The 22,631-nt window shown below is 41.4% G+C and overlaps 1 protein-coding gene and 1 long non-coding RNA gene across 8 annotated transcripts in view; both read right to left on the minus strand.

The window, feature by feature from the left end:
- PCDH15 (protocadherin related 15) overlaps nt 1-22,631 on the minus strand; it is an 886,705-nt gene that overhangs the window by 813,100 nt on the left and 50,974 nt on the right. The gene's annotated exons all lie outside the window — the stretch shown is intronic.
- The window catches only part of LOC143842668 (uncharacterized), a 61,283-nt gene that overhangs the window by 20,831 nt on the left and 17,821 nt on the right, over nt 1-22,631 (minus strand). The window contains exon 3 of one of the 2 annotated variants that reach the window (XR_013233267.1): nt 14,074-14,100. The exons of the other annotated variant lie outside the window; for it this stretch is intronic. This is a non-coding gene — a long non-coding RNA (uncharacterized LOC143842668). Of the gene's footprint in view, nt 1-14,073; nt 14,101-22,631 lie in introns of those variants that run through there. 2 annotated transcript variants of the gene reach the window in all.

The following is a 22,631-nucleotide window of genomic DNA, read 5'->3' on the forward strand; positions in this document are numbered from 1 at the left end:
GAGACTCCTCCCCCCCTTTTCAAGAGCCCAAATGCATCAAAGGTTTGAGCTCTAGAAAAATGCTGTTATGGGAAACAGTAGCCCTTCTCCCCCTACATATCACGGCCCTAAGCACGACTGGGCCCCCATAGTAATTTTAAAGAAACAGAAATCAAAGGAGAAATATCTGTGACATCCCAGGGGTGCAATATAATCTAGTTGTGCCCTCAGACACACAGCATGAGATTGCAACTCCTCCTTGAATTCTAACAGTGAGGGACCAAGAGGTATTCTACACAAAACCAAATAAAACAGTTTTAAAAACAACCAGTTTAGACCATTTTATTATATTACAATCGGTGTTTTGCATTGAATATAGTATGTTGAAAACTACTTCGCAATGCTCTCTGCATGAAACAATTCATAGCCCTGCCACCTGTAGTTTTGCCAACTCCACTTTGTTCTCAATCGCAGTCACTATGCATAACTAAGGAGCTTCTCTGCATGACTAATAGAATATCTCAGGCAAGCAGGAGAGAAATGAATTGGTGAAAAGCCTCTTTCAGAAACAACGCTTAAAAGACGCTTAAAGCACCGAAGAGGCAGTTCACCATGCAGAGCAAAATCATTTTTGCAGAGTAAATTCACTCTTCTGTGCAGGGATCAGAAAACAACGATGTATTTAGTGAGTTTTCATCAGCTTATCCATCATGCAGAAGAGGCCCTGGACCAAGAAGATGAAAAAAATCAACCTTTGATGGAATGTTCTCCCTTGACAAGCAGCACTAATAAAATCAGCAAAGCATTTTCAAGAAAGTTTTATGCATCTCTTTAAAAGACAAGCTGCCTGAAGATATTTAGACTTATCAAGAGATACACAACCCCTTTAAATGTTTTGAAACACTGGGACTGGATGAAAGCAAAATTAGAAGTATTGTTCCTTTCAAAAGAACTTTGTAAATGGTAACTACATCAGGAAGCTATACCAGTTAAGGTAATAGTAATTCACTACTGAGTAAAGTATGAAACCCTATGACTTCAGAATTATAGATGCCAAGAGAAGGGGGCTGGGAAGAAATTTCAGGTACCTTATTATTTTTTCCTGGATGCTCATGGAGCTCAACGAGTCATGTGATTCGCTTCAGTAATGATTTCTAGTTTAGGTCTAGGTAAAATAGGAGAGCAGAGAAAATCTTTGTCCAGAGGAACATTCAGAATGTTCCTTTTCTGTATTTCTCTAGGGAACTAAAAATAGGGCACATAATCAATCTTTCCCTCATATCTCTCTGAATAAGCACACACACGAAAAAGTGTTAATGACACTCCACTGTGAAAAATTTATTCAATAGTTCATTTTCACATTTTTGTTCTTCTTTCCTACGGAGAACTGTTTACTAAAAACACATACAGTGAAAATAACCCTGATGAATTTGAGCAGTGAAAGCAGAAGATGTCAAGTGTTAATAGTTACATGATCATGGCAGTGGCCCCAGCAGAAGAATTATTATCATCTTCAGTTGTGCACCTGTTATTATTCCATCATGACCTTTGCAAATTTTGGGGAAAAACTGAAAAATCAAAATGTTCAATATTGGGAGTATATCTTGCCATTCTATTATAATTAATACATTAAGAGTGTATATCATTACTCCATCACCTCATTAGCTAAGACATAACCATACTGTCACGACCCGTGGGCTGGTACAGCTGACCAGAAGAGACCCCCTCAAAATGAATTGCCTCATACACATGTGGTGCCAAAGAAGTCAGCCTTTATTGAAGGGTTTCATAAGGCTTAAGCAAGACAGAGCATGGTAAGATCAGAAATTTTGAGAGAGACAAGCACAGACGGACCTCTCAGGTCTATATATAGGGGGTTAGTTTAAGCACGAAAAGTAGTTCTCATAGGGGAGACCTTTGAGCTAAAAGGCACAAATTTAGGAGACTTCCAGTCTGCCCTTTCCGCCATCCCTGGCAGTAAATTTCCACCCCACTATGTGAACCAAGGACAAAGGGAGATAAGGAAGAACTCTGTGCAGCAAGGAGGAGATAGTTTCTACCAGTCATTAACCATGGATGGAGGAAAAGAGGGAAGATGCAGAAGAAATGCAAGGAATGTTGGGGTTAGGGAAGGGTGAAGGGCCCAAGGACCAGTTGAACCTCTAAGTTAACACTCCCGAGGAGAGCAGGAGGGTGATCATGACACATACAAACATCATAACCTTCTACACTTGTTTCCAAGTTATATAATATACATGGTAGAAATTATAGATTAACTTTGATGTGAGTGAAGCCTGCATGAAAGGGACTCTCTTCATTGCACAGAGGTTCCCACTGGTAGGGCCAAAATTAGACCATCCCACATCACCTGAGCTACAAATCCTTTAAGCATAATTTTGCGTTGATATCCTGATTGAAGATTATTGAATCTATAGTCCTGGATTTAGATGTCAAACAGGGTTCACAGAAGGAAGCAAACTGTGATGCTAATAGCATGACCTATCTATGGCCCTTACACATTCATTGTAAGACCAAGAACACAGAGACTCTGTACATGTGATCAGAGTCTCCATCATCTTCTCAACTCTCACTCACATAGGAGTCACTTACATTCATAGGAACAATTTTGCTCAGATCTTAGGCTGATTAAAGCATTACAGTGCACCAGCATCTGTCAGTTACTATGCAGCGCAAGATCTTGGAAGCCAAATGAGTTCTCTAGCAAAGAAAACAAATACTATTCATAACAATTGTATAATGAGAAAGCCAGGGGAGTTTCAAAGTATACTATATTTTCAGCAAGCAAAGCAAGTGACTGGTATGCATGTGTGTGGGAAGGAGGTCACTATGTGCCCAAATAAGTTTACAATTAGGAGCAATACTTTTGAGGGGCTCCTAGACTTTCGAATTCCAAAACAAGGCTTGAGAGAATATATGTGGCAATTAAAAGAAACAGTAGAGAAGCAGCTGGAAGGTGGCTGAAAGGAAGATCTTCAGGAAGGAGAAATTAATATAACTTACTTGCTGAGGCATTCCAGGAAGGGGATAAATGAGAGGTTGAAGGCAAGGAGTATTTGCCATTAAAGAGGAGACAGGAGAAAGAGTAAATAACTTAGGAAGAAGCTAAAAGCTCTGTGGCTGCCTAAAGAAATGGGAAGAACATCTCATTAGAACCAAAGGGAAGACTACAAAACAATCTGAGACAATCCTCCAAAATCATCAATAGGAAGATGCCAGGATAAACAGGATACAATCCATTAGTAAGCTATTGAACTACTGGCTAGTGTGAAGGAGTAGGGAAATCTAGCCTTTTATTGTGTTAGGAAGAGAGAAAACAGAGATGCTTACCTGTAACTGTTGTTCATTGATATCTTATGTGCAGACACACATTGGGACTGGACAAGAAGAAGAAAGAAGAAAGAAGAAGAGTTGGTTCTTATATGCCGCATTTCCCTACCCGAAGGAGGCTCAAAGCGGCTTACAGTCGCCTTCCCATTTCTCCAATAACCCAGGCTGATACAGCTGGCACTGGGAGCAACATGAATAGTTGAAGGCCGGAAGCAGGGAAGGAGGGAGGCAATGTGTGTCTGCAAAGAAGACATTGATGAACAATAGAGTTATGGGTAAGGAACTCTGTTTTCACCTTCCATCTTGTAGTGAAGCCCCACATTGGAACCTTAGCAAGCTACCATTAGCTTAGAAGGAGGGTCAGTCCTCAACCAAACAAAGACTGCAGCACTGCCTTCATGAATTGAACATCTGCCTGAGCCCGAAGGTCTAATGCATAAGGTTTAATGAATGTGTCTTTACTCACCCAGGTTACTGCTCTACAGATATCTTCCAGTGGAATCCTTCTTTAAAAGCCACTGATGTTGCCTGCACCCTGAACGACTGGGCCTGGACATCCAAGTGGCATAGCAAAGAGAACTCACTATATGAAGTCTAGATTGCTGACACCATCCACCTGTGAAGAGGCTGCTGGGCCCTTACAGGGTCCCCAATAGAACAAAAAGAATGAATTCCATTATCTAAAGGATTTGGTTCTATTCAAATAATAAAGGACAGCTCTCCCACCATCCAGAGAGCATAGTGCCTTTTCTGCTTTTAAAATTGCATTAAGGAAAAACACTGGTAGGTTAAATTCCTGAGCCAGGTGAAATTTGGAGGCCAATCAGCATGGTCTAAAAGGGAAAAAAGTACAGGAAGGAAGGATCAATCCTGAGAGTCACTAGAATGTCCATTACACATTCTCATATGAGATTGACCCATAGATCAAAAGCCTCAGTAAACCTCCTGGGCTGTGGGTCCCAGAGGGAGGCCACAGTCAAGTCATGAGCTGAGTGAAATTTATCCTTGTACTTGGTCTTATGGACATTTTTTCAGTGGTGGGGGTTCTGATGTTGACCTTTGCTCAACCTGAGTTGTTGCAGGCATTCTAATAGGCCAAGTAATCTCAGATACCATTGATGCAGGTTTCTTAGGAGGCTTTGGCACCATGCCCAGAGTGGCCAAGGTAGAATGGACTGAATGAAGACCGGAATGCAGAGCCTTAGCAGATGTAGTGGTCTTCTCTATATTTATAAGTGAAAAAGGTTATAACATAAAGTTTAAATGGTCAAACATAAAGAGTCAACCAAAAAAGGGATCCTAGGTTAAGTAACCCGCTTTCTGTTACTTAACCTAGGATCCCGTTTTAGTTGACTCTTTATGTTTGACCATTTGGACTTTATGTTATAACCTTTTTCACTTATAAATATAGAGAAGACCATTACATCATTGTGCCTCGTGATTTCCTTTTTTCTTCTGAGTCCACATTGAGGAATCCACGGTTCTATACTTGATTGGAACCTTAGCAGATGCCATAACCGAGATCGAAGGAGTCGGTTTCAAGGGGGCTTTAGGAGATACCATGACAGACAGTAGGATTGCCTTTAGGAGGAATGCTATGTCTGATATCACATTCAGAGTGCATTTTTTTGCAAACAGGGCAGGTTGTGTCCTGACAGGCAAGCAATGGTCATGTTTGCTGGAATGCAGCATTTTCACTCTATACCACCTGCACTTCTTGAATATTGCCTTGGAGACCATGGTAAGGACAGAAAAAATAGCAGGAGCTGGTAGGCCAAACGACACAATTTTAACAAGACAGAGCTACTAGGAAACACATCTCCAGATCACAGCAGTGAAAGGGGAACTGGAGTTTGGGGTTGCTCTGCCCTGTAGGCATGTGACCCAACTGGCAGGAAAGCCTGTACATGCATGGCCAGGAGAGTGAGTACTCCCTTTTTGAGCTTTAGCTAGTAAAAAATTCTCCATAGCAGGCCTGTGCAGGTGCAGTCCCAACGTGGGGCTGCACAGAAGATGGAAGATGAACCTCATTTTGTTAATTGTTCTTTGCTGCAGGACATAGTGGTATATACAGCTGATTTTGAGATGTTTGGGAAAAAACTCTACTGAAGGTCGAAACAAATTATTGTTTACATTGACATAACTGGCAATCTAATGAAACTTCAAAACCTTTGAGGGTGTTATCAGGTTTTCATACATACCTTGAAGAGAAATGGCATATGCACTCACTGCCCAAAACTTAACAAATACAAAGTTTGAAACATGATAGAGAACATTTGTTTCTGGTTTCATGCATCTAAAAACCAAAACAAAAGATGCTGACAGCTCATAAAGACCAATTATTTTTATGTGTGATGTGATTCATGGTATTTGATTAGATGGAATTTGATTCCAGAACTGAAAGCGGGTGTCCACTCCTTCTGATTATTTGTCAGACGCAACCCCATTCAAAGAGACTTCTGATCACCACTCAAACTAAGATCAAGACTGACAATCTTGGCACTTTGAGATGGCAATCTCTGTAGTTCTGAGAATGATGTGACACTTCTCTTCTAAAAAGATGGTGTGGCACAATCTCATAAGGTCTAAGCTAGAAATGTGCCCCCTTCCCCAGTCTGAAGTCTCCATAGGTAATACAGGAAAACTTTAAAAAGGAGGGAGGGGAAGCAAGAGATGGGCTGCTTCATCTAACATTGTTTTTACACAACGGGAGAATTGAAACATGGGAACACTAGGGAGTTACCGAAATGATCTCAAATATTTTTCATCCAAATGAGAGCACTGGTTGACTGTTTAAAGGTAGAGGGGCAGTGTCCTAAAAAAACAGCTTGGCTGAAACAAGGTCTAAAAAGCACTCGAAATTAAAGCAGAGAGATGTGCCTGGTTACTTCATCATTTTGGTCTATAGTTAGACAATGTACCTGTCCTACTCAGGCAGCTCCACTGTGCAGGAAATAAATTATTTTCTGTCAGCCCAGAGGGGAGGAAAGGGGAAGAATGTCTCTGAAATGAGACATGAGGCAGTTGCCTCGAGTAGCAGATTTCGGGAGACAACGACCACAAGTCTCCCATCAGTTGACTGGAAACAGAAAAATATAATTCTCCTTACTCCCACATTCCCAAAGGTAACTTTAAAAATAATGTAGTAAAGACACACGTTACAGGCAGCTCCTCAACTCTCACAAGATTACTTCTTCTCCTAAGAATTTAGCCATGATTTCTGGTTCATGTTGCCAAGGCAACCAAACTGGTGGACGAACTCTTACAAGAGGAAGAGATTGAAAGTATATGTACTTCATTACACTATTTCCAGAGAGGTGGTGGAAAAGTATGAAAGCATGACCACCTTCCAGGGGCATCAGTGAAGAGATACAAGCAGCTACTAAGGACAGCAGTAGCAGCAATAGTTTTCTAATTGTTTTCAGTTGTTCCTGATTATGCTGTCTGCCTTTTAAGAAATATTTTGTAATCTACCTGGAGTTTCATTGAAAAATATGGCCTGCAAAGTAAGAAATTACACAAGATGTTTGGTGTGGTCGGTGGTGGCAGTGGTGAGGTGGAGGAATGAGAAGTTATGGGTGCCACTGCCTCAGGAAGCAAAAGGTCATGAGCTCAAACCAAGAAGAGCTGAAACAGACTGTGAAGCCTAACAGTGAAGCTAGCTGCATGGGAGAGACTGCTTTGGCTCCACTCCAAAAGAGAAGAAGCTGATGTCAATTTGTGATGCCTGAGTGGTCTAGTGGTTAAGACCAGTAGCCATTAACCTGGAGCACTGGGTTTGATTCCACACCCCTCCTCATGCGTGTGGTGGGGAGAGGATGAGGAAGACAATCTGAGACTCCTAAAGATCAAGAAAAATGAGGTATAAAAACCAACTCTCATTCTTTATCCTGCTGGCTCCCGCTTCTCCTCTGCCAGTTTGAGTTGAACATTAGCTTGAAATCATAACCCTTCTTCCACCTATTCTGAAAATGTCATGTTCAGAAAAACAAGCATACTGCTCACACCAGATCACTGCTTACCTTGTATGCTACACTTATTGTTCCTTTCATTCCTTAGATACACAGCATGTGTTCACCTCTGGCTATATAGCTTTGGACTGCAGGACTGTTTGAGCAGACAGGGAATGGTGAATGCATAATCCTATATAGCATCAGAAAGCCCTGGACTATATGAAAGTTGAGTTTCTTTTGACTCTATGGCTCTGCATTTTTTGAGTGAATGCTACAGAAAAGATAAATGCTTTAAAACTGTGTAAATAAGACAACATTCACAGTATACATATGTAGTCCCAGAAGATAACTGAAAATTGAAAAAGTAATTTTCTAGGGAAAAAGTGATCCTTAGAAGAAGTGGAATAATAACACTGATTTTTAGATTTATATACACAGTATTAGGGAATATTCCAGCGACAAATAATAGATTTCAGAAGACAACAGTAATGTGAAACACCTCATAACTTTTTCTCCAGAAAGATTTTGTAAATACAACCTTGATAAAGTCATGGCCTCATTTAAAGTTCTTGCACCTAAATTTCTTTTCTCATTTCTGCATTGTACATGTTATGCTATTAATTCAAGGGCTGCCTTTTTCATCTCATTTTTAACAGGCCAATGCTAGCGTCAGTGGGAAAGCAGGTTGTTGCGAGCACACCTTTCATGGTGGAGCTATCTGCTTCTGTGTCACTTGATAAATGTATGTTGCTATGAATATGCATAGTGTCATGCAGTTCTGCTGCCAAAGAACCCAGCAGAGCTAAAGGAACAACATAAATCAATGACTGCAAAAGAACAAAAAGTGGAATTAACATCAATGTCTGTAAACCAACTAGGCATAACAGAAGCAAGACAGAGTACTAGGAAAATATAGCACCTTGATTTCATGCCCTACTGGTATCATCTGGGTGCGCTCCATCAAAGCAAACTACATGGCATTTTATGCCTGAAGGTAGAGGAAGAAAGTAATGGGAAAACATGAGATCACATGCAAATTAATTCTTGTGAACCCCAAATACAAATGAATATGAACATATACCCTGATCCAGATTGAAGGCGGGGTTTTGATTATGAGCAATGTGTCTACTGATGTGATCTGCCCTAAGCCTGACATGGAAAGGCGGAATACAGTTATAAGATGATGATGACAATGATGACGACGACAAAGAAAACACCACCACCAACATGATGCATCTTCTCTCACTGCTGAGGAACAAAGTCCACAATTCATGCTTTTCCTGGATCTCCATATTCCCTTCCTGCCTTACATACTTTAGACCAAGGGTAGTCACAAACTGTGGCCCGCCAAATGTTCATGGACTACAATTGTATTCCATGGACATCTGGAGGGCCGCAGTTTGACTACCCCTGCTTTAGACACAAAACCTTGTTTAGATAACCTTATATTTTATATTTATACTGCAAAATGAATGACCCTCCCTAAGCCAACTAGGAAGGGTGGGCTATAAAAATAAAGTTTATTATTATTGTTATTATATGAAATTGTATGTCCTCACTACTGCCCTTGGTTAGTGTAAAAGCTGCATTTTCCCTGTCCATTTTTCTCCCCAGAGGCAGTCTGATAGTGTACACATATTTCCCATCTGCCACTGCCAACTCCACACTGTGAAGGCAAACAGGATTTTGAGTGTTTATGCTGGAAGTAAAGTTGCTTGCGTACAGCCAGTAGCAGCCATCGTATCATGTACAAGCCGAATGCTTCTTTCTTTTGGCTCAAAATTCACCCATATGGATTGATAGGAGTGATGAAATCATTATTGAAGCCTGAAAATACCTTCCTCCTGGAGGAAGATAGGTGACTTTGGAAACCTACCTGAGAAGCATGTGCATAGACACAAAATTCCAAGCTATTATAATATTATGCAGAAATATTATTTAATTCTTAATCTTCTTATTTAATACCATTTTAAATTTACTGTACAAGCATTCATATATGGACAAATAGGTTTATGAATTTAAAGCATGGTATGCCCTTGCAGTTGTTACATTAAAACAACCATATGTAATATATTAGAAATTAAGCCCGCTGTAAAAAAATACAGCGGACGCTAGTAGGCAGTGGGTGGGTGCGGGAGGACCCACCCAGGGAGGGAGGGAGGGAAGGAAGGAGGGAAGGTAGGCAGGCAGGCAGGCATAGAGAAAGGGAGGGGAAGAGAGAGGGGGAGAGGGAGAGAAAGTGGAAGTGAAAGAAAGAGAGAAGGGGAGAAAGGAGAGTAAGCAATGTCCCCTCTCAACCTCCTTTTCTCCAGGTTGAACATTCCCAAGTTCCTCATCTACATAGGGCTTGGTCCCTTGGCCCCAGATCATCCTCGTCACTCTCCTCTGTACCCTTTCAATTTTATCTATGTCCTTCTTGAAGTGAGGCCTCCAGAACTGCACACAATACTCCAGGTGTGGTCTGACCAGTGCCGTATACAATGGGACTATGACCTATTGTGATTTTGATGTGATGCCCCTGTTGATACAGCCCAAAATGGCATTCGCCTTTTTCACCACTGCATCACACTGCCTGCTCATGTTTAGTTTACAATCCACAAGTACCTCAAGGTCTCGTTCACACACAGTGTTACCTAGAAGCGTATCCCCCATCCAGTAGGTATACTTTTCATTTTTCTGACCCAGATGTAGAACTTTACACTTATCTTTATTAAATTGCATCTTGCCCATCTTGCATTTGCCCATTTTTCCATTGTGTTCAGATCTCGTTGAACTCTCTATCTTCTGGATTATTTGCCAGTCCTCCCAATTTGGTGTCATCTGCAAACTTGATGAGTAGTCCCTCCACCCCCTCATCTAGATCATTAATAAATATGTTAAAAAGTACCGGGCCGAGCACCGAGCCCTGAGGCACCCCGCTACTTACCTCTCTCCTGTCTAATGAAACACCATTGACAACAACTCTTTGAGTGCGGTTCTCTAACCAATTCCCTATCCACCTAACTATCTGAAAATCCAGATTGCAGTCCTTCAATTTATCCATCAGAACATCATGGGGAACCTTATCAAAAGCTTTACTAAAATCCAAGTAAACGAAATCAACCGAATTTCCACGATCCAGCAAACCTGTTACTTGATCAAAAAAGGAAACCAGGTTAGTCTGACAGGACCTGTTAGAGACAAATCCATGCTGACTTCCTTGGATCACCAAATTGTCCTCCAGATGTTTGCAGATCGCTCCCTTTATTATCTGCTCCATTATCTTCCCCACAACAGAGGTCAGACGCACTGGTCTGTAGTTTCCCGGGTCATCCTTCCTCCCTTTCTTGAAGATTGGAATAACGTTTGCTCTCTTCCAGTCCTCCGGGACATCTCCAATCCTTAAAGAGGTCCCAAAGATGATGGACAAGGGTTCTGCAAGTTCTCCGGAAAGTTCTTTGAGCACTCCGGGTGCATTTCATCCGGCCCAGGGGATTTGAACTCATCCAATGCAGCTAAATGCCTCTCGACAACCTCTCTGTCCATGTCAACCTGCCACCCAGACACTATCCCTTGGCTACTGACATCTCTAGATGTGCCTAAACCCTTTGACCTGTGGGGAAAAACAGTTGTAAAATAGGTGCTAAGCCTTTCTGCTTTCTCTGCATCCTCCATTATAGTTTGTCCATCTGACCCAACAGTGGGTTGATTGCCTCCTTTACTTTATGTTTGCTCCTCACATAACTGAAAAAAATAGTCTTGTTACAATGGGCTTCCCCGGCCAAACTTAGCTCACTCTCAGCTTTGGCCTTTCTGATGATTGATCTACAGTGCCTAGTAACCTGTAGGTACTCTTCTTTAGAGCTGTGTCCTTCCCTCCATTTCCTGAACATTTTCCTTTTCTTTCTTAGTTCCTCTTGAAGTTCTCTGTTCATCCAAATAGGCTTCTTAGAACTCCTGCAGTGTTTTCGTCTTTCTGGGATAGTCATGGATGTTTTCAACCTGCCACCCAGACACTAAATAGTCATATTTCTGTTTATTATCCTAGATTATAACTGGAATATTAACAAAATGATAAATGTTGGCTGATTTAGATATTTTCATTGTATTTATAGGCCAAGAAATGAGATCTTAAACCACATAATTAATTGACCTTTAATATTGTAGATCAAAGGATTAAAATTTAATTGATTAATTGATTTTGTTTGTCTACCAAACAGACACCTAAAGCACAAAAACACAAATGGGGAGTGGGCATGAAAAGTTATCTATTGCCTTTGGATATTTAAATTTATTATTGCTCTTAAATCTGTTCACTGTGTTTTTGACTGTTTATAATTTTAATAGTTTCTTATGTTTGTTCCCTTATGGATCTCCAATCATTTAGAAAGGCAGCATAAAATGTTTAGTCATCCTCTTTTCCCCCTTTAGTCCTCTAACTTTTATTCTGTAGCTCCAATTCTTGTCTAGGTCTTCCAAATTGTTCTTTAGAAGGTCACATTTTTCTTCATTTATTTTAGTTTTCAGATTAATTGATTTTATATTTTAACATCTTATAAAGCTCATAGTGCTTCTTCCAACTTTACTGTCAGTGTTTTCTGACTTTTGATCCAAGGCATCTACATTATTTTCAGTTCTTACAATGTATGATAGTTCCTTTTCAAGTCATCTTAATTCATAGACAAGTATTAATGCTATCTAAGAAGTCCAAGGGTTAAGATCCATTCCTTTATACTCCAAGGAGTGAGGATTTTTGGTTTTTGCTTTTTGGCATATTATTTATAATTTTAATTTACATCTTGCAGTGTTCACAAATCCAACACTAAATCAATTATACACAGAGAGAGACACACACACCTCTCTAAATTATTATTCTAGATAAACTTTAGAAAATTAATGATGCACACACAGCATCATATCAATCATAACTAAAGAGGAAGAAAAAATCCCCCAGAAAACATTTTCACATTAACAACCCTACCAAATCAAAGGACACTACAATAATGGCATTCATAAATACCAGTACATAAGATTATAAAAATAGCCCCGCTGGATCAGACCAGTGATCCATCTAGTACAGTATCTTTTCTCACACAATTACCTAGAGTAGGTGGGGGACCCACAAGTGGGGACCGGAGTTCCCCAGTTTCAGGCACTCCTCTCCACTGCAGGCCACCTTGCTGGTAGAAGGGGATTACTCCACACATACCAAAAAAATAAGCAAAAAAAATGGAAATAAATGTGGCATGCCTATATCACCTGACAATGGTGTAGGTACCTTGGGTATGTTCAAGCAGGCATCACTCTGGGTTTGGGGCAAAACTCTATGAAAGAAGCTAAGGAGAGGAATGGGAAGGCGACTGTAAGCCGCTTTGAGCCTCCTTCGGGTAGGGAAAAGCGGCATCTAAGAACCAACTCTTCTTCTTCTAATTTTAACATAGGGTGTTTCCCACAAACCAGAGCATTGCTCCTGATGTGCCTGCATCACTTCCAGGAGACGAAGGCACAACACGCATTTCTGGCTTCTTCCTGGCTTCTTCTCTTCCCACACACCCCCATCCTTGGTAAGTTCACTCGTATTTCCCACTGGCTGGTCCAAAAGACCTGGCGACTGTGCCCTAGAGCAGGGGTAGTCAACCTGTGGTCCTCCAGATGTCTATGGACTACAATTCCCATGAGCCCCTGCCAGAATTGGAGTCCATGAACTTCTGGAGGACCACAGGTTGACTACCCCTGCCCCAGAAGGCCAACAATAGGCCATGGAGCCTGAGGCCTTCCCCTGAAGTTGCCTCCTGGCACAGGTATTCAGAACTTTACTGCCTCTTAATGTGGAGGTCCCATTTAGTCACCACAGCTAGTAGACACTGATAGGCTTTTGTTCCATGGACCTGTTTAATATCCTTTTGAAACCCCCCATGCCATGGCCATGACCTGGGTAGCCTGGATAGCCCATGATATTCCAATCGTCAGATCTCGGAATCTAAACTGGGATGGCCCTTGTTAGTATTTGGATGGGAGATCACCAAGGAATATCTGGGTTCTTATGCAGAGACAGACAATTGTAAACCAGCTCTGAATGTCTTTTGCCTTGAAAATCCTACAGGGTTGCACCAAGTTGACTGCAACTTAATGACAAAAAAGAATATGTATTACATCCTCTGACAGCAAATTTCACATTTTAATCACTTGTTGAGTAAATATGTATTTTCTTTTTTCTGTCTTGAATCTACAAACCCATCTACAGCCCATCAATTTTATACTAAAACCAAGAGCATCAACTTGCTAGAACATATATTTATCAAAAATACAAAAGTATGGACTCAGAATTTTAAAATCAACAGCAATGCACCAAGAGGACAAACAGCAAAAATGATAAAGTACAAGTGTACAAAATTATTCATAGGGCTTAAAGCTTTAGTACTGCTCCATAGCACTCCTCTGCTTTTTCCTCATACAAAGTCTTTTGATCACATATTCAAGAGTATAATTTCTTTAAGACATGTTCAAAGTAAATCCACATTAACCATTTGAAGGTGATTCATTCATAGATACTGAATTTACATTGTACATTTATCAGTGGGAGTACATAAGAATTTTTACAATTTGTCCAGTTCATCATCAGTCTCTTTTAGAGAGCCCCGCCAGAGGAGTGCAGGCTGCTTTTCAATTTATGAGCTGATCCAAATGAGTTTTACCTGCCAAAAGGGACAGTGTAACAACTGGGACATGTCTTCACCCCTCCAGGGATATTGAGATTCCTCCATATGATGAAAGAGAGATGGGTGCCAACTGGTAAGTCTCCTTCTTCATGACATGCACCTCTGCCTCCATGTCTGCTGCCCTGTAAGCATACTGATTTGAACAACTGCAGTCACTCATAGCCAAACCCTGGATCTCCGCATTTTGTCACCATCTTAGTGTGCTTAACAGAATGCATTTCCGCACCCTTTAAATATAGTGTAATGCTTACTTGAAGCAGTCATTATATTTCGGCCCCTCGATATGACGTCGCCAACATCCAGAGTCTGGGCAGTGTCTGGCTGCCTACTTCCTCCATTTTAAACTGCTAGTTGGTGAATCCCAAAAAGTGGATTCACCAACATATGTTGTGCAACCTAATGGAGAGCAGCCAGCAGACCACCAGCCAAAAGAAAGGTATGGAGGTTCAAATGTGCAAGGTGCCTGCCTCATCCCGCTTTGCTCCCACCCCCCTCTACCGGTAGACAAGCGTGCAGGCGATGGCAGGAAGAATTTTTTCCAAACATTTCTCATTTGAAGAAGCCTCCCCGAGTGCTCTCTCCTCCCTCCCTCCCTCCCTCCCTCCCTCCCTCCCTCCCTCCCTCCCTCCCTCCCTCCCTCCCTCGAGAAGCAGGGTGAAAAGCCACAAGCCCTTGGCAAGATGTAGCATTACACCACTCAGCTGGTGTGACACTATTTTTACCCATTGTCCGGGCGAGGATGGAGAGTTAGGGACCAACGGATACGAACGCGGGGAGGGAGGCTGTAGAGAGGCGCCCGGACTTCAAACCTGGAATGAGGATGCTAAGCGCAAGGGACTTATAGCAGCCAAACCGGTCCTCGCGTTGAGTGCCCGGCCAGCCTGGGAAGGGGGCGGGGAAAAAGGGAGTTGTGATCAGTGGCACCTCCCTACTCACTCACCCCGAGGAAGGGCCCGCCCGAGAAGTCGCCGGCGCTGGAACCTAGAAAGAAACGCTTACCTGAAAGTCGAAAGTAACTTCCGGACGCTGACGAGCGACTAGGACGGAAGGGCGGCGGCGGCAAGACGGGTTATGTAGGGGGGCGGGGTCCAAGGCGGGAAATATAAGGTGGGGAATACACCGGGGTGGGGGTTGGTGTGGATGAGAGAAAAGGACGTTGCGAGTGTACGGGGAGGAGAGAATAAAAGACAGTGTTTGGAAAATCCAGCAGACTTTGTGATTCTTGGGGCGGAAGAAGAGGGGACGCCACGGCTGAGAAGGGTGAACCTCGCGGAGGGGCCAGGAAAAGCCCCACACCCATGTGCAGAAATGCCCAAACTTATGGCTGTGTACTTGCTGTAATAGGACTTTTATGCACAGCAGCAGCTACTGCGTGCTGCTGCCATGCCGTTGTGGCGGGACAGGATACCCCGCCATTCCCCGTGTATGCACAGAGGTAAGCCGGAGCAGCAGGGGAGAGATTTGGATGGCACGGGAGGGAGTGGGGGGTCCCAAGCCCACTCCAGCATGCCCAGGTGGGGGCAGGGGGTCACCCCTGACAGCTCCGGGGCTCCTACAGGGACACCGTAGGGTTGGGGCTGGGTGGGCCGATAGGCCTGGCGCTGGCGGTTGTGTGCAGCTCCGGCCTGCCGCAGCCCCAGCTTACCCAGGAAGCTATGGTGATTTTCCCCAAAGCACTGCTGCCACCAACGCGGGCATTGTGGCCCATGCATAACAGACAACAGTTAGGTATTTCATCTGATTTAGAGATACTTTTATACCTACACAATAGATGACATATATACTTCCCTCAAGAACGGGGATGACTGGGTAAGTACTTAAATGACACCCAGGATGAGAGACCATGAAGTCCCATAAGACGGTGTGAAAATGAGCAACTGTGAAAGACAGCTGGTAACATGGACTTCAATGAAAATCCAACAATAAGACTTCTTTTTAAAAGCACAGGATTTATCTAAGTAGTTTGTTCACTATATAAACAATGGGCTGTGAAACAACAAACGAACAATAACAGACGGGGGGGGGCTAGGACTCCCCTCAGGCTGTATCAGAATGTGAATGAACAAAATGCTGCTGATTGCCCTCCATGGTTCTGACTGAATACATGGAAAGTAACCCACTGTTCAAAAACAGCTAGACTGTCCAACCAAAGAAATCTGCTCCCTGCTCATGATCAGCAAGCAGAATGTGAGCTGAACCTTCAGGTGTACAAACATCCCTATTCAAAACAAAACATGTATGGATAGTTTCAGACAGTAGCAATGTGGGTCTACAGTAGAACAGCTAGATATGATTCCAGTAACACTTTGGAGACCAACACGTTTTTCCGAATATGAGCTCTTGAGATTCCAAGCTCCTTTTGTCAGATATTATTATGGATAATAATTTCATGTGAAATTATTAAGAGCAAAAACTGAACAACATGTGTGGGAAATAGATGTACAGACTCGTAGAGATGCTAGCAGGAATTTCCATTTATATTTTCAAATTACCTGAATCATTTATAGTATCCTGCTAGATTCTAACCACAACCATTTGAGTTACAAGACTGGCCATTGGGTTGACCCAGAATGATGGGGAGATACTCTTGTAAATCACATTTTGGTCCTAATATACGAGAGATTGGCAAAAAAAGAAAACAGCTGCCAATACTTTTCAAAGAACTATAAACCTATTTTATTCTATCTTCTTTTATTTTCTGAACTGCATGCCTCTGCATACAGTTTAGGGTCCCCCCCCTTGTCCCCTCTTTTTTTGGACTGGTTTTCATCAGTTAAGTATTTGCCAACCCCGAGTTCAAACAAAAATCCATCTTATCATTCATCATGCGCATCAAAGCATCATTCACACTGTCTCAGTCACAGGCATCTGGCAGAAAAATATCAAGTTCCATGAGCATTGGCAGCCAAAATGCTTTGCTGTTGTTTGTGCTGGCAACAGTTTCTGCAGGGGAAAGGAGATGCTTTGAGCATAACCATGGGTTATCAAGAAGTCATCCTTTCTCATCTTGTTATTCCTAGCCACATGGCTCACACTTGACAGAGCTGAAGTGAACAGAGAGAGTGGGTAGCATTGTTTCATCAGGGTCAGAAAGAGTTACCAGAAGCAACAAGGACAAATTTTAGGGAAAATATGTTGGAGGGAGTTGAAATGGGGTGCAAAACGTAATGTTTCCCCTCTTGTGTTGTTCACACTTCTACATCAAATGTCTATATTTATAAACCTGTATTTTCAAACTACATAGATTTTTATGCCTTTCACTAAACATGGTCATGATGAAATGTATGGTTTACACTGAATAAGACTTGTATGTTGCAATGACCACAGGCTGACCAGTACAGAGCTTTCTGTTTTCATGCCAAATGCATCAAAATAGTAAGTTCAGGCCCAGGGCAATTCACATAATGTATTAAAGGTAAAGGTAAAGGTATCTCCTGTGCAAGCACTGGGTCATGTCTGACCATTGGGGTCATGCCCTCTAGCCTTTTCATGGCAGACTCAATACGGGGTGGTTTGCCAGTGCCTTCCCCAGTCATTACCGTTTACCACCCAGCAAGCTGGATACTCATTTTACTGACCTGATGGAAGGCTGAGTCAACCTTGACCCAGCTGCTGGGATTGAACTCCCAGCCTTATGGGCAGAGCTTTTAGACTGCATGTCTGCTGCCTTACAACTCTGCGCCACAAGAGGCTCTCATAATGTGTTAAAACAAGCCTTTTTAGTAGCTGATGCCAGAAAAATAGATGATGCCATATTTACAACAATATCTTCATAACCAATAAAATATGCAGTGCCAATTAAAACAGAAACAAAACATTCAGCTATAAATTCAAAGAGTATTTAAAAGAGTATTTAAAATGACATGTCAAATATTAATATACCATGGCAACATGTTACAATGCGTTACAATCTGTATGAAAACCAGTCAAAGAAGTTGCATTTACTACACTCTACAAGGAGGCACAGCTATTATTTGGTAGACATAACCATTGAAAATGTTCTGTATTTCACCATCACAGATTTAATTCAACATTGAGATAAAAAGGTCAGAGATGCCTTTTTTGTGGAATCTGAATAGGCAGGTGGACTCTTATGGAGAGAAACAGTCTTTCGGGAAGTGGGTCCCAAGTTATCAAAAAACTTTAAAGGATTTAGCACCAGCATTTTGAATTGAACCCTAGAAGCAAATTGGTACCCTGTGCAATTGTTAAAATACTGCCTGAACATGATACATTTTCTGTTTTATTAATATGAATCTGTGCTAGAGTGATTCAGTTCTAGTATTTAGTATATTTTGGCATTTCCCAGAATCCAAAAAGAAACACAGAAAATGTATAAATATCTAAAGAGTATGACCCATTACTTGGAGGGAGGGGGGGTTCCCAAGGCAGTAATATATCCATCTAGAAGCACATTACTGGCTACCATCCAGTTCTAAATTATAAGAAATAGGGAGGGAAAGTACAGTATTATTGGGTAACATGTTGCCATGGTCCATTAATATTTAAAACTAGAATGTGAGCTCTGTTACTCAGAAATAACTATTCTTATCCCAGTACAGCAATACCAATACCACTAGTAACACTTCTGGGAGTTATTTATTGACTTCTTAACACTATACACACATTGCCTTCCAACAAACACTCTGAAATGAAATGTTCCCCCATGGCTTGTTAACACAGTATGACTGCCATTCCAGAATAGGGCAGACAAAGCAAACCATACTGCCATTCCCATAACTTGGGAATTTCAAGATCTGATGACATAATAACAATGCTACACAATAATTTGAAGGGGGAGAGAAAAAAGGGGAACTGCAATTATGTAGGCAGGCAAAATAGCGGAGGTTATTTTAGATGACAAGCTTGAGTTTTAGTTATTATGTATCAGCTAAATTCTTGAAATATCAAAAGAATAGGTATTGCATGACGATGGTTTATAAACAGGGCTGTAAGTGGTTTCATTTCCTTACAAATATGTTCCTGGCTTGTCCCCACCCACCCCTATCCTCTAGCTCCCTGTTCTCTACTACTAGACACACTGTTTTTGTCAACTCCTGGAGAAAAAATAAGTAATTTAGATGATCAGTTTACCACAGTGGTCTTCAATCCTTCATCAACACCTTGTATGGGCAATGGAGCTTTTCCTAATGGATTGTGAGCCCCTGAAAAGCTGTCTTTTAAAATTTTGGAAGCACCTGCTGCACAGAAACAGTTTTATGCATTCTGCCAATTTTTTCTATATATTCTGAGAAGAGGAACAAGACAGAAGGTTAGGTCATACAATGATGGAAATGATTCTTCATGCTTTGACTTTGGTTTGTTTCTCAGTGCGCCACAGCTTCTAGTGCTTGGCTTCTGCATCCTTTCTACAAATAACTTGATACGCTGTTTCTGGTTCTGGCCTGTAAGATCATAGCTCTGGCTCCTGCTTTTCCCATCACACAACTTCTTCTCAACTACTCGGCCACAAGAAAGTTCAAGAACAGTGGCAATACAAAAGGTAGCTATCGGGCAACAAGGTTGAAATTAACTTTCAATAGTTTTTTTCCCCTTTCTCCTTTAACTTGAATGAGCAATAAGGGGGGGAACCAATATGCAGCTTAATTTTACAATGGGGACTAATATGTTTATACTCTCAACATTTCCAGATTTAATACCTGAGCTCAGCAGTTCTCAGACTTTAGCTTCCAGAAGATCTAAAGTCTTCTCCATGCTTTGACTAAGATCCACATGGAAAATGTGTCTTTTTCAAAAAAGTGGCAAGGTGTCCTATGGAGACCTTTATCCTCGTCCTGTAAACAATACAGTGAGGTACACGTCATCAACTAAACTATAAAAGCAAGCTTAAGTCTGTGTACTGCCTATACATGGCCTACAATATCAATTCCCAGAGGGCAGCCAACTCTACAGGACCACAACTCAAAACACATTCTAAATTGTTACCTATTGACGGGAAAGGACTTTCACTACAGACAAAAAGACTTACTTGTTAAGAATTTCAAACCAGAGGCCAGCTGAATAAAAGTGAAAAAGAACCAGGAAAATTTTTCAAAGCTGCTCTCAGAAACACACAAAGATCAACATTTCCCATTATTGTCTAATTTCCTATTACCTGATATGGATGCAGAATGCCACCTCTTTGTCTCTGAAGTAAAAACTAGGCATGTGCACTTTCGACCGCTCTGCCCAAAAAATGTCTTAAGCAGAGCTGCTACAAATCCATAGATTTGTTTGGTCAAATCAAAGCAATCTGAATCATCCGAATCATGATTTAGACCAGGGGTAGTCAAACTGCAGCCCTCCAGATGTCCATGGACTACAATTCCCAGAAGCCCCTGCCAGCAAATGCTGGCAGGGGCTTCTGGGAATTGTAGTCCATGGACATCTGGAGGGCCGCAGTTTGACTACCCCTGATTTAGACATCTCCTAAGCAATTAGGCCATTAAAGTCAATGGCACCATTAAAGTAAATGGGAATTCCCCATTTCTGCCTTCTCCAAAGTTGGAGAGGGGGGGTTAAGTTAGAGATTCCAAACATTCAGTATAGCTTGAAGATCATCTTCTCTAAACACCCCCCAAGTTTCAAGAAGATTGCACCAGGGGGTCCAATTCTAGGGAAACCCAAAGTACAGACCCTTATCAGGCTCAATTGTATCCTATGGTAGAAATTTAGACTCTCTAGTCTAGTCTTGCTCCACTGGATACAATGAAGGCTGGATGGGGCAATCACTTTGGGTGCCCCTAAAATTGGACCACCTAGTCCAATCTTCTTGCAACTTGGGGAGTCTTTAGACAAGAGGGTCTTCAAGCTGCACTGAAAGTTTGGAGCCTCTAACAAACCTCCGCCTAGGCCACTGAGAAGACAGAAATGGGAACTTTAATAAAGCAGGGAGGGGAGGGGTAATCTCTAGCATGTAGATGCAACCCTCCAAGTTAGTTTCAGTCGCTCTTACCCTCAATACCATGCTGACTCTCAATAAGACTATTTAGATAATTTCCATGCCACCTCTCCATACAGCTTGCTCAAGGCAGTTTACCTAGGAAAACCATTAATAAACAGTTAAAAACCTAACATTAAAACAAGTTCAAAACACTTCTCAGGCAAGAAGCAGACTGTTTTAAAGAATTTAAAAGATCAGTCCATAATTAAATGCCTGGGTAAACATAACTGTTTTAGCTGGGATCACAATAGTAGAGCAGGCACCAGGAGAGACTCAAAAAAGGGGGCATTCAAAAAGCTCACATCTCTGATCACTGCCCACGTCTGCTCTGAAGGTAGGGGCACAGAAAGCAGCACTTGTGAGAAAGGTCTTAATTGACAGGCTGAACAAGCCCCAACCCACTTATAGCAATAAAATCAAGAACCAGCAATTTGAATTGTGTGTGGAAATTATATATCTAACCCTTCGGTTCTGTTTCTCAAGCTTCTATGAAATTCAACAGAATACAATCATAACAAAACCTTTGGATTAAATATGGAATGAATTATAATATCTGGGTAAGAAAGAGTGCACTCAAGAACAATTGGGAAGTATTCTTTGAATGTTTAAGTAGACAAAATTCCAGTAATTTGCTATTATGTTTTCTTTGCTCCCCTGAAAATCCTTGTTTTCACTCAAAAATTATCATGGTTGCATTTATCTTGTGTGTCTGGTGCTTCAAATGTTCCAATGAGCACTGAAATAGGAAGCAAAAGTAATCCATTTTCAAACTTCTTTATCAATCAAAATGGAAACAAAAATGACAACACTGTGCACATCATCCCATGGCCAACTGTGTCTATTGTTCCTGTAAAAGACACACATAGGGAAAACAAAAAGCTCCAAAACCCTACAAAAGCTTGAAAAGTAATTCATGAGTGCTTTGTATCAGAGTTTATCAAAATGTCTAGGTACATTGTGATAGCTTTCCTGGAGAGTTGACAGGATTTCTCCCTCCCACCTCGCTGATCCTGAGTTACCAAAGGGAAATTTAAAAGAATAAAAAATATTCAGGGGAATCAGATCTAGGCCTGATTGTAAATCACTCAAACATGGATTGGTAACCGAGGCACATTATTTAAGTGAACACGAACAAAATTTATTCAGAAATCATTAAGTAAATATGAACCAGGAGCTTAGAGTGTTAGGCCTCAGAAATTCACTTTCTCAGGCATGTTTAGAAAATACAACTAATTTACACCAGATCCAACAAAACTGTGCTGGCCAACTGTAAAACTTTCATACAATCAGTTCTTCAAACAAGGAACCTGAACTAATAGGATTGCTTGATGATTTCTACGAAAATAATGGACATACCTTGTAAAAATGTATTGATTCCCCCAATATATGGAAAGTTTACTGATGACATTCCACATTGTATCTTAATTTTTCCCTTTATTAATCAATTACAAATCACAACCAACCATTTCAACAGAGATATATACAACATTTACAAAATAAACTGTTACAAATAAAAAAATGCAGTCTTTAAAGTATGGCAGTTTTGAAAGTTTGGCAGCCTACTTATGGGAGTATTTTGGGCTGGTGCAGATAAATAATCTTCTGAACGTTAGAAGGCGACCTCAAGTCTAGAAATGATGAAGATGAGAATGAGCAGACTCTGCAAAGCAGAGTGTACAAGGAGATGCTCATGGTGGCTATAACTATAAT

This window comes from Paroedura picta, chromosome 8, assembly GCF_049243985.1.
Source record: "Paroedura picta isolate Pp20150507F chromosome 8, Ppicta_v3.0, whole genome shotgun sequence".
NCBI lineage: Eukaryota > Metazoa > Chordata > Lepidosauria > Squamata > Gekkonidae > Paroedura > Paroedura picta.